The sequence below is a fragment of the Gorilla gorilla genome, chromosome 5 (assembly GCF_029281585.2).
Source record: "Gorilla gorilla gorilla isolate KB3781 chromosome 5, NHGRI_mGorGor1-v2.1_pri, whole genome shotgun sequence".
NCBI lineage: Eukaryota > Metazoa > Chordata > Mammalia > Primates > Hominidae > Gorilla > Gorilla gorilla.
The window spans coordinates 23,893,969-23,907,048 of NC_073229.2; the positions used below are offsets into that span (position 1 = coordinate 23,893,969).

General features: G+C 41.5%; 1 protein-coding gene across 2 annotated transcripts in view; it reads right to left on the reverse strand.

The window, feature by feature from the left end:
• Positions 1 to 13,080, reverse strand: part of F13A1 (coagulation factor XIII A chain) — a 176,464-nt gene that overhangs the window by 132,998 nt on the left and 30,386 nt on the right. Inside the window, exon 1 of one of the 2 annotated variants that reach the window (XM_063707306.1) lies at positions 8,669 to 8,731. The exons of the other annotated variant lie outside the window; for it this stretch is intronic. The gene's annotated coding sequence lies outside the window, so the exon portion shown is untranslated. Of the gene's footprint in view, positions 1 to 8,668; positions 8,732 to 13,080 lie in introns of those variants that run through there. 2 annotated transcript variants of the gene reach the window in all.

Genomic DNA, 13,080 nt, shown 5'->3' on the forward strand with positions numbered 1-13,080 from the left:
CCACACAGGTAGTGAATAAGGTGTGAGAACTAAAAGTAAAATCTTATCCCCACCCCACTCCCAACCAACTGTACAGACTCTTTCTTGGCTAAGGGGACCCCAGAGAAACCTTAAAAACTGAGCCGCAGCCATGATGGGATGGGAGGTGGTACACACCTCACTATATTCCCTTTCCTTTTGCTGTTTAGACAAAATTGAACAGAATCAATGTTAAAATAGAGATCATAAGACTGACACTGTGGCAATAAAATATCTAATTATAAACAAGACCCAAGGCCACACCAGGCAAGGATTAAGTCATGAACCCCTGCATTTAAAGAATAAACTATGTTCTAACTGCCACAAAGTTTTTCTTTTTGTCTAGCAGCTAAACAAGCCCTGGTCTCAAGATGAGCAATGTTGGAACAACTACAGTTCATCCATCACCAGATGCGGACTAACTAACTCACATTCCACCAGCCACAACTACAGCTTTGATTGCGTAAGAGACTGATTTCAGCATCTTTCTCCTGGTAAGAGACTATCAACCATGGACTGGTTCTGGACGATTTACCGAAGCTGCACACTTCAATGCATTCCTGTCCCTGCTTCACCTTTTGATGTATAGGGCCTAACTGAAGCACATATAAATGTTAAGTCTCACCCCAAAGCGAACATGGGTCACACATAACATGCATGTTTATTCAGTATGCATACATTAAGACCCTCTTCATAAATGTTCATCGCTCCTCCTGTAACCTGTGGAATATGTGTATTTGGCCAACCAGCTCAGCATAAATTCCTGTTCCATCTTCCTTTCCCTTGAAGTGCCCACCACCTTTCAGCCTCTGCCAGAGGCTGTGCTTCTCAGCCTGTCCGGATAGTCACTCTGCAGGCTGGAACCTTTTATAAGAAATAAAGACTCCTTTCCAAATGTATAGATTTGTGATTTTTCAATTAACAAGTAATTGTTGCTGTGGCATGATTCAGGATTTTTTTCGTCAACAGTTTATTAAGCACCATTTAAGTGCCAGGCACTGTTCTAGGTACTGAGAATACAGCAGTGTCAACACATAAAGATTCATGGAGTGTATAGTCTAGTGGGAGTATACGGACAATAAACAAATAAATACATGATATGTCAAACGGAGACAAGTGCTATGAAAAAATGACTAGAGCAGCTTAAGAGGACAGAGAGGGGCAGAGCTGGGGGTGCTATTTTAGAGACAGTGGCAAGAGGAGACATTTGAGAGGAGACTTGAGAAAAGTGAGGGAATGAGCAGTGCAAATATCAGGGGACAGGTGTCATCAGTGCAAAGACCCTGTGGGAGGTGGTACTTGGCATGCTTGAGGAGGCCAATGTGCCTGAAGCAGAGGAACTGTGGGAGGTGAGGTATCTGAGCAGGGGAATTGGGGGAGGTATGATGCCCGGGGCAGAGGGAATTGTGGGAGATGAGGTGCCTGAGCAGAGGGAACTGTGGGAGATAAGATGCCTGGGACAGAGGGAATTGTGGGAGATGAGGTGCCTGAACAGAGGGAATTGGGGGAGATAAGACGCCTGGAGCAGAGGGAATTGTGGGAGGTGACAGTGCCTGAGCAGGGGAATTGTGGGAGACGAGAAAGTTCCTGGAGCAGGGGAAACCATGGAAGATGATGTCAGAGAGAGCCAGATCAAGCAGGGCTTTGTAGGACTTTGGATCTTATTCTGATTGAGAAAAGCAGTCACTAGAAAAGAGGCATGGTCTGCTTTAAGTTCTTTTAAAAAATCACTTTGGTTGTTCTGTGAAGACTGCAGGACAGCAATCAGGATTGCTATGAAGATCTCTTGACCTCTCAATATTCCCCCTTTGCTTGTTGGTAACGAAAATCCTACCAACAGAAGAGAAATTAGAGATGATGCTGAAATGTTTATATCCCTGGGAAAGGCAATGTGTTTGCTTAAATTTACTGCACTATGTACCTTTCCTAAAAGCTGGAACTGGGTGTTGGAAATAGGGAGGAAAGTGGAGGTTGGAAATAGGGAAACTTGCTCAGGGGGCATGGTATAAAAAATGTGGCCACCAGAAGCACAAAGTTCATCTACATGACCATTGTTTCTAGGGCAGTTTCCAGCCCTTCCTTGGCATGAGTTTAAACAAGACTGTGTTATTCTATCAATCCATGAAGGTTAAACTCTTTAAGATCTAGAGATGTGAGACAGAGAAATAGGATGTTGGTGTCACAATGTCTAATTTATTGTAGTTTGCCGGATTTCACAGTTATAAACCAAACTGCATACCCAGCTTTTTGCCCCATCTGACCCCAACTGTTATGCAATTCTTTCAACTGACAAAGAATGTTTCCATATTTCTTGGGTTTCTGACCCCTCGTGCTGGGGTCTGGAAGCCCAAGGGGTGGAGAGGGACTTGGTGGGGAGGCACACTTTGCACTGAACATGAAGGTCACTGACCAGAGGCACTGCAGTTAGCATCTTCGAGACCCATCTCTTTCATGTTCTCAGTCAGCTCAGAACACATGCTGTAAAGAATCTCCTACAACAACTGAATTTCCCCCAGCAAATGGCAGGTCTATGGAGCCAAAGCACCATTTGCTCATTTGCTTGTGTTCCATCCATTATATGAGCAGAATGAGGCTTCTAGGTTTTACAAGAAAGGCTCATTTCGTTAAAATCATGGCAACTGACTTAAAAAATAAAGTGTCATTAGCCAACAAAAATAAAAAGTTTAGCTGAATATCTTCCAAACAAAACAGGCCAACTGATGACATTTTTGCTAAAACAGTCAATTCCTGTTAATAATTGAATGGCAACAATAATGAGAATAAATCACTGGTAATTCTGATAAAGCATTTGTTTGTCTTTGGAGTATATATGAATGCAATATATAAAAGCAAGTGTTAAATGAGTTTGCATTGCCAGAGATTAAAGCAATTATTGGAGAAACAAAAATCAACATAGAAAACATTCTAAGGAGTATGGTACAGTCCATCTAATATTAACCTACAAGTGGATATTTACAATACATACTCAATAAACATTTATTTAAACAGATGTTTACTAGTGCTTATGATGAGCAGAGTGATACCACTTAATCTGGAGGAGACAGGGTGGTGAATGTGCTGAGATATGATACATTTCCTGTGCTCAATGGGTTTATAATTAAATATGCAAGTTTAGACTGTAATTTAATTCATAATACTAATGCCACATGAGAATAACAGAGCAAGAGTAGTAGACTGTGGGGGAAGTCAACGACTTTATTAACTACATGACAACAAATATGGAACTCAAAGGACTGGCAGAAAGAATGACACACATTTGCATTTTGTTTATTCATATGTATATTTATGTGTGGATGTTTATTTGCTTACTATAGATGTTCATTGTTCCTTCATAAGTTGATTACTGCTTATATTTAAAAGCATCACTTTTAAAAAACTGTATTCAAGCCTAGTTTTTTGCAAGTGACATAGATAAACAATACAAGAGACCATGGATGTAGCTGAAACACAGGGATGTAAAGAAACCGTATTGAGGTTGGACCATCCTTGCCTAAGGATGCCTTGTGGGGGAACACAATTGTTCTTGACATCTTTTTAAGGCCTTAGAATATATTCCAATCTTCTCTCATTTCCTCTGGTCATGTGTTCCCCACTGATTTGCCTTTAATAAAGGTCACTGCTGAGTACCTCTTTATTTGTGGGCTTGAAGGGGTACAATATTGCCTTCCATAAATAACACCTAATTCCAGTGCTTTGGAAAGTGGCGCAGTGGAATTTCTTCTAAAACATCTGCCACTACTTAAATTCCAGAGTGCTTTAAGCATGTACCCTGGAGTTTCATACTGTTTGCGGAGTGGCTGGAGAATCCTCACTTTGGGACTCAGCTGGGCCAGCCTTCCCTGGCAGCACCTAGTCATTGAACATCGCATGGCTCCCCATGAAAACGGTCATTTGGCAACTCGTTCTAAGGGAACTGGTCTCAGCTAACAGTTAATGGCAAGAGTCTAATAAATTCATTTTGCTAAAATGTTAATGTCTAAGAAGAGTGCTAATACTTCTTCTTACCTCCATATTTACACTTTGTAGAAAATAATTCCTTCACATCTTAAATGAATAAATTGCCATAATAGAATTTCACTCATTGCATAAAATTCGGAGAGGGCATGCTCTTTACTTCACATTCTGAAGACCTTGTCTTCTTCCTCAGGGGATTTTACAGTCTCAATGTAATTTCCTCTAAGACCTTTCCAGATCCCAGGCCCAGTGTCAGACCAGGTATACCAGGACCAGCCATCAGATCCTGATTATTCTGGACCATTTAGAGCCAGAATAATCAGGATCTGAATTCCACTGATTCCTCCCTAAGGGACGACACTAGGTAGGAGGAGCTCAGTTAAGATGTCATTACACCTTTTATATATCATTATACCTTATATCAAAATAATAAATGTTTGTTGTTTTAAGCCACTAAGATTATGATATTTTGTTACAACAGCAACATGAAACTAATGCAAACACAAAGCACACTGTTGGCACGTTGTGAAGACTCAGTAAATGACAAGCTCAAAGATAAAAAATGTATGGAGGACGGCCGGGCTCGGTGGCTCATGCCTGTAATCCTAGCACCTTGGGAGGCCAAGGCGGGCGGATCACGAGGTCAGGAGATCGAGACCATCCTGGCGAACTTGGTGAAACCCCGCCTCTACTAAAAATACAATAAATTAGCCAGGCCTGGTGGCGGGCACCTGTAGTCCCCAGCTACCTGGGAGGCTGAGGCAGGAAAATGGCGTGAACCCGGGAGGCAGGGCTTGCAGTGAGCCGAGATCATGCCAGTGCACTCCAGCCTGGGCGACAGAGTGAGACTCCATCTCAAAAAAAAAAAAAAAAAGAAAGTATGGAGGACAAGAGTCATGAATCAGGGGTCACCATAGGTATGACAGAGAGGTGAAAAGAATGGTAAGTGAGATATACCTAGGTTGAATTGGGAAATACTGAAAGGAGGTAAAATACTAATGAGCACACCTAGGACCTAGATCTTGGTTTCTAAATACTACTTTCTATTAAAATGAAGCAGAGTTCTTTGGAGAAATGGTTCTCCTTAGATAAATGGTTATTTTGAGGGTAGGTGCAGGGAAAACTCAAAATGGGCCTGAAACATCTTACTGTAACAGATAATGAGGAAGTAAGGATACTGAAACAAGTTGGAACAGTCCAACTGGCAAAATCGAGGCTGTTTGAACATTAAGTTATTTAATGATAATAAAAGATTTAAGTAACCTATTTAATTAAAAGAGAAAATCAGGATTCATCCTGGTATTAATCAATCATTCTATCAATAATAATTTTGGTAATAAATGGGATTTTATAGTCTCAAGATAATTTCCTATAAAGTACTTATTAACTATAAAAGGAACAAAGAGTAACTTTGCAGGGGTAACCCCACAGTCCCCTCTGTGTTGGGCTCTGAGATATTCTGCCCAAGACACCTTCGGAAATGACAGACAGGCTTATCCTCAGCTGCTGGGAGTGATGACAGAAAATAGTCCTTGGTGTTTCAGCCCTCCTTGGGAGTTGCCTTAGCAGAAGAAAACTGCCTCACCCAGGGTTACACCTCATTCCAGGGGTGGCTCACATCCAGTGACTTATCACTATGGAGGAACAAAGCCCCATCCCTTTGTCCTCATCTCAGGAGCACTATGAAGAGCTATCTCAGCTCCAGAGTTTCACAGAGGGTCAGCTGAGGCCTTTGGTGTGAGTGCATTGCAGCCTGACTCCCCCACTACCTAATACTGCTTCCTTCCACAGGAGTTGATCCCAATAGCACTCCCTAATCAAGAGCTTGCATGCTAATTTCACAGTCTACTTCCTGGGCACTCAACCTTTGCCACCACCTTAATCGAGTGGTTAAGTTTACATCATCGGTAATGGGATCTGTAAAAGTTATGTGCAACCAGGTAGGAGGCACCAAGAAGAACACAGCATCATTTCTGCAATCTTCCTGTGAAAGATACGTGACTTGATTTTAACATCAAGTGAGGAAACATCAGTCAAATCCAAATGGAGGGGCATTCTAAAAATTACTGCCTTGTAATGTTCAAAAGTGTCAAATCATGAAAGTCAAAGCAAGATTATGAATCTGTTCCAAATTAAAGAAAACTAAAGACATGAGACATGACATCTAAATATAACATGTGATCCTGGACTAGCTTCCGTTGCTATAAGGTACATTACTGAACAAGTAGAAAAACTCAAATGTGTTCTAAAGATTAGACTACTATCAAATATCAGTGTTAATTTCCTTATTTTGATGGTTGCACAGAAGAATGTCTTTGCTCATAGGTAGTACACACTAAAGTATTCAGGGATGACGAGACATCAGATTGACAACTCTAATAATGGTTCTGGGAAAAAACAGTTCTTTGTATGGTTTGTCTCGTAAATTTTCTGTAAAGTGGAGTTTGTTTCAAAATTTTAAAAAAACTTTTAAACAACAACAATACATGTACCCAATTTTTGTACAATTATCCTGTATATTCATGTCCTTCCTTTTTTTTTCCATCAGCGATGTAGGTTTTTAAGTTTCTTAAGAGAAACATTTTTGAACGAACTTTGTTTGGAGCACCAATCTTGATTCTTCAAAGTTACATGCTAATGGATACCCTCCTGGTTGCCCTACCCTTGGCAACATCCTATCTCTAACAAAAGACACAAGGTGGCCTTTCCCCTCAAGAAGCATCAGCTGTAAGAGAAGATAGAACTAACTGTTGAGGAGCAGAACAGCAGTGAGGTGTTCCACCCATTGCGTAACAATGCAAATAAATCCAGAGGCTGGAGAAATCAACTCGCAAGGGGTTACTTAGTGAATCACTGAAGCAAGGATGATTGAGCTCCACAAGGCCAGGTTTACCAACCCATATAAATCTAAGGGAAAAGAGGCAGAGAGCAAAAAGAGATTTGTTTCTAACTTCCAAATATGATTACCTTATGCATGCGCCTTCAGTAATTAGGACTGTGATTTTTTTCCCTGAAATTTTGTCTTGATGGCTATAAACACAAGCGCTGTCTTTATGAATCATCTTTATTTTTAAAATTTGGCTAACACTCCACTCAAATGTCTTTGACATGTTTAAAGCAATTTGTTTCACAAATATGAAAGTTAGAAAAGGTTGAAATGATGGAAATGATGGAAGTGAAGTAATGGAGAGAGTGTGTCATTTTCTATCACTTAGAAATATGTTGCACAAATAGAAAAGCTGTTTGATGGAAAATGCCACTGCAGCTGTCTCCACTACTTCATTTCCGTCATTTTAGTCACAGAAACATAAGGGTTTCTTCCGCTTTTTGTAAAATTAATTGCTTTAATACAAAAGGCCCCTGTCCACCCTGGGCACTAACCAAGCAATAACAGCAGACTGATTCCATGAGGGGAGCACATTCCTCATGGGCCTGCCTCATGGGCCTTTCCTGCCGCTGCAAGCTTCTTACAACTCCAGAGCCTTGAAACTGAGTGGTGTCCAAACTCCAAATGCAGCCAGACACTTGATGCAGGGAAATATTTCCTTCTCACTAGAAGCTTGTGTGCATCAGCAGAACAATAAGCTCCTGGACTACCAAGAATGCCGTCCTCCTTGCATGGAGGGTACATACTTCGTAGCCCTCTTGGAATGCTCCCAATTCCTCAAGAGTCATCTCAAGACCTCCCTGCCCTTTTCTGAGATTTACCCTTAGACTCTAGCTGATCCTCTTGCTCTTGACTGCCCAGAGTCACTTCTGCCAGTCGTGTCACACATTTCTGGAAGGCAACTGTATCAGTATAGCTCTTGATTATATACTCTCTGACTGTGTTCATTGTTTGTGGAATTCCTCTCACTCCAACTACAGTAAGCTCTTTAAAGACAGAGATGGTCAAGAGTTTGAAACCAGCCTGGCCAACATGGTGAAATCCCTTTTCTACTAAAAATACAAAAAATAAATTAGCTAGGCGTGGTGGCGGGCACCTGTAATCCCAGCTACTCAGGAGGCTGAGGCAAGAGAATCACTTGAACCTGGGAGGCAGAGGTTGCAGTGAGCTGAGATCACGCCACTGCACTCCAGCATGGGCACCAGAGCGAGACTCCAACTCAAAAAGAAAAAAGACAGAGATGGGGTCTTTCATTCCTCTTAAACCCCCTATGGGGTGTCACAAAGTGCTGGACACAGCAGAGGTTTCTGCATCAGAAATTCATTGAACCAGACATGGGACAAGATGTTATAGAGGTTTGTAAACAGAATTGGAAAGGAAATAGACAAGGAAGTTGAAGAAGCCAAAGCAAAACCTCCAACAGTGCAGAGAAGGAGCATCCCAATGGCTAAGCTAGGCTTTAGCCAGAGATGGGCAGCACATTTAGAACATCCAGCCCCAGCTTCCTGAAGGCTAAAGAAATGCTCATGAACAGACACAAAAACGGTCAGACCCACCTCCCAAGGGTAACTCCCATTACTTCTCTAACAAATGAGTAAATACCTATGCTACAGTAGGTACCTAGTCAGGCATGAGTAGGGGAGGAGAGGGCTTCCCCCACTACACACACACCAGGAATGGCAGGCGACCATCAGGTGACGGTCAGATAATTGTTAAACTGTCTTTCTAAAATAATAACTGGTCCCAGCCAGTGCTAGAGAAGGGCAGTCTCCCAATAAACAGAAATACCTGAAACTGGTGATCAGCAGCTTCCCAATAAAACCTCAGCAGTTGGGTGAGTGGGCTCAGGCATGCGCACTAAGAGTCAAAATGGCGGAATTTAACCAGTATGTGGCCTTCCTCTAGGGACACTCAACTGGTAAGGAAAAAATGCCTCAAGTGGCCACGAGTACAACACTCGTAAACGCACTGTGCATGCTCCCCTTCTAAGCACTAGCAGGCCACTGCACACGCAGACAGACCACTTAAGGGAAGAATCACAGGAGTAGGGACGCAAGACCCCAGAAGTATGCCAACAGGTAAAACCTGAAGTCAGTCAGGTGCGGTGGCTCATGCCTGTCATCTCAGCACTTTCAGGTGGATTATTTGAGGTAAGGAGTTTGAGACCAGCCTGGTCAACATGGTGAAACCTCATCTCCATTAAAAATACAAAAATTAGCCGGGTGTTGTGGCAAGTGCCTGTAATCCCAGCTACTCGAGAGGCTGAGGCAGGAGAATCACTTGAACCTGGGAAGTGGAGGTTGCAGTGAGCTGAGATCGCGCTACTTCTCTCCAGCCTGGGTGACAAAGCAAGACTCTGTCCCCAAAAAACAAACAAAAACCCTAAGTCAAAGTCAAACTGTACACTTGTCTTTCAAGTTACCCACTTGGCCCTTTTCCAAGTGTACTTTCTTTCCTTTCATTCCTGTTCTAAAGCTTTTGAATAAACTTTCACTCCTGCTCCAAAACTTGCCCCAGTCTCTCCTGCCTTATGAGGAGGCAAGAATTGAGGTTGCTGTAGATCCATATGGATTCACTGCTGCTAACATACTTTGGTGCCGTGGGACTCCAGTACATTTGCTGCCACTAACACCTAGACGTGCATCCACAGGACAGTGTGTATGTATGCATGAGAGACAGAAAGAGAGCAAGAGCAAGACAGAAACAGACAGGCCGGGATGGAAAGTAATAGAAATCTTAAGAAAGAAGAGAAAAGATCAGAAAAGAGGCCAAGATACTGAGAAGAAAGAGGGTGAAGAGGGTAGCAAGAGAGAGGTATAGCTATTTATAGCCTGTCTTATGGTTGTGTAATACCTGTCTGGCTCTGGCTGCTGTTATAGTAGCATTTTATGAAGATTATCCTTCCTTAAGGAATACCATAAGAATTTAGCTTTCCTACATAGTTGCAATATTGAAAATAAGGCTGGTAATTGGGTCATCTTATTAGGAAGGAACTATCACGAAGCAGTTCAAAGAGCTTCCAGTTATTCCCTCATTAATCCTTACAACATGCTTCTGGAGTAACTGGAGGCCAAAGATGAAGAATATTTAGTTCATTTGGATCCTTTCTTTACTGGGCTTTAATTCCACTTGCATGCTGTCTTTTCAGACTAGAGACTCAAGAGCAAGGTATCGCAGTGGGCACATTTGTTTTCATTAAATATTTTCCCCCACCTTTTTCACCTCTTGCTTCATATGCTGCAAGAATGTCTTAGAATTTATGTGGAAAAGCCAGGGAATGCCCACAGTCCATCCTCCCTGAGTTCAGACCAGCGCTTTCTGGTGGAGTACAGTTTCAATTATGTGGGTGCAAATGAGCCACATTTATGAATTCTTATAAGTGAAAGAGGTCATCATAAGATACAAGTGTGAAGACAGAGAGAAACAGAAATAGGAGCAAGGGTGAAGGCAAATTAGGGGAATAGGAAAGAGAGGGGAGAAAGCACAGGAGGCAGTCAGGGAGGAAGCGTTTGTGGATGTTCTGAGTGTTCTCATTCCAATACCCACGGCCCTTCATAAGTGTTCTGTGTGGCACCCTTGATGTGACAAAGACATCAGCGACTCTATTACCCTAAGGACCATAAGCTTCACTGGGAAACTCCAGCTCTGCAGACATGATGTGGGTGACAGGGCAGGGCTGAGGAAGCACATGGTAAGGTCTCTGGCACCAAAATATGGATGGCAATCCCACCTACTGTTTCTGTCACTTCAGCTAGAACTATGGGCAAGTAATTCCAGGCAGAACTTGGCCTGTGGGTTGTCAGAGCCCCTACGTGACTAATGAAGCTGTCAGAATGGATGTAACAAGGAGACTGGGTATTTCTGTTGGGAGGTTCAGTGATGGTTGTCTTTGCCACCAGGAGACAAAAGACATGAGAGCAATGCCCTCCTATTTGCTTTTGGAAGCATTTTCTTTGTGCGTGTGTAGATGTTTTTTAAAAAATAGACAATCACTTATGGGGAATCTATTGGGATACAATGTGAAGTTTTGATCTATGTATACATTGTAGAAAGATTCAATCAGCTAATTCACATGTTTATTACCTTACATAGTTACCTTTCTTTTCTATGTACATGGAAAAAAGAAAGGTAACTGTGGTGAAGACATTAAAAATCTATTCTTTCAGCAATTTTGAAATACACAATACATTATTTTAAACTGTGGTCACCAAGCCGTGCAGTAGATCACTAAAACTTATTCTTTCAGTCTAACTGAGACTTTGTACCCATTGATCAACATCTTCTCTTTCCTCATTCCTTGCCCCCAAGCCCCAGCCTCTGGTAAACACCTTTCTACTGTGTTTCTATGAGATTGACTTTTTCAGATTCCACATATAAGTGAGATCATACAGTATTCATCTTTCTGTGCCTGGCTTATTTCAGTTAGCATAGTGCTCTCCAGTTCTACCCTTGTTGAGAATGGCAGAATTTTCCTTCTTCTAAGGGCTGTTATAGCACTCCATTGTGTCTATATACCACATTTTCTTTATCCATTGGTTAGGTTGCTTTCATATCTTGGTTATTGTGAGTGATGCTAAAATGAACATGAGACTACATACATCTTTTCAACATCCTGATTTCAATTTTCTTTAGATACATACCCAGAAGTGGGATTGCTGAATCACGTTAGTTCTATTGTTAGTTTTGTGAGGAACCACCACACGACTTTCCAAAACAGCTGCCTTAATTTACATTACCACTAATAGTGTATAGGGTTCTCTATTCCCTGCATTCTTGCCAAGGCTTGTTATCATTCTCTTTGGTAGTAACCATTCTAACAGGTATGAGGTGGCACCTCATTGTGGTTTTAATTTGCATTTCCCTGATGATTAGAGGTGTTGAGCATTCTTCCGTAAGCCAATTGGCCATTTTGGTGTCTTCTTTTGAGAAATGTTTGCTCAGATCCTTTGCCCACAACCTGGGGTAAACCACTTAATCCCTGTGAACATTGGTTTCCATGTTTTTAATAAGTTTTATTTCTACCTTCCCTGCCTCCCAGTTTATTGTGAGAATAAAAAAGTGGCTTCCTATACATTATCTCCTTTAACCCATAAATGGCTGTTTAAACTAAATAGTATAGTCCCTATTTTCAGGTGAGGAAACAGTAATGTGATGGGGGGTGGGGTACAGTGATTCTGTCACTGCTATCCATGGTGGAGCTCGGGTTCTGACTGGGCACTGCCTGAGTCCAAGCCCTCTCTTTCCCCACCAAAAAGGGCTTCATTTAGCCCTTTTATCACATGAGCTGTCATCCCTGAGATGACCTACAAATGGCAGAGGGCCAGCCACTGGGGCATATTGTTAGTCCTCAGACCACAGTGTGTTACTTCACTACAGGTGAGTCCCATTTTACTATGCAAATACACACACACACACACACACACACACACATTTTACTACTTCTAGTTATAGAAGTAAACATAAGTTCCTTTGGAGGAAAAAAAGGAGGGGAAAAATCATACAAACTCATGCAGCATCCATTTATCCTATCATTTGTTAGTGAGATTTTTTTCCCCCTTGAGTCTCTTACTAATGTCCCTAACAAAATCTCGGTCCTCCAGTTTATCCTCCACACTTCTGCTATAGTAATCTAAAAAGTAGAAAAAAATCAGATCTTAATACTCTACCTAAAATACTACTACAGAGGCTTCTGGCTGTTTATAGAATTACATCTAAACTTCTTATCAAGTCATACAAAGACATCAGTGTGCTTCCAAAATGTCATGCTCCACTGAACTTTTCTATTTTTTTTTCTAGAATGTATACAATTTCCATTCCCCTGGGTCAATTTCTATTCATTTTTTGAGACCCACCTCAAATAGCACTTTCTGGAGGATTCTTTCAACTATTCTTGCCATCAGTCGCTCCCTCCAAAGTAGCTTCTAAGCATTTTGTTCAAAAGGCTGGCATTGAACACAGCCCTTCCTACTCAGACTGTCCCCTCTGGACAACAAATCCTCTGGAGGCAAGGGATGAACATATCTTACTACTCTAATCCCAATATGGTGCTTTGCACATACAAAGTATTAAATAAGAGTTCAATAAGCACATTCAAAAAGAAAATAAATAGGCTTTATGGTTAAAAGAAGCCAAATAAATATCTGAAAAATAAATATAAAAACATACTCAACAATTATTTTTGAAAAGTTACTAAATATGAA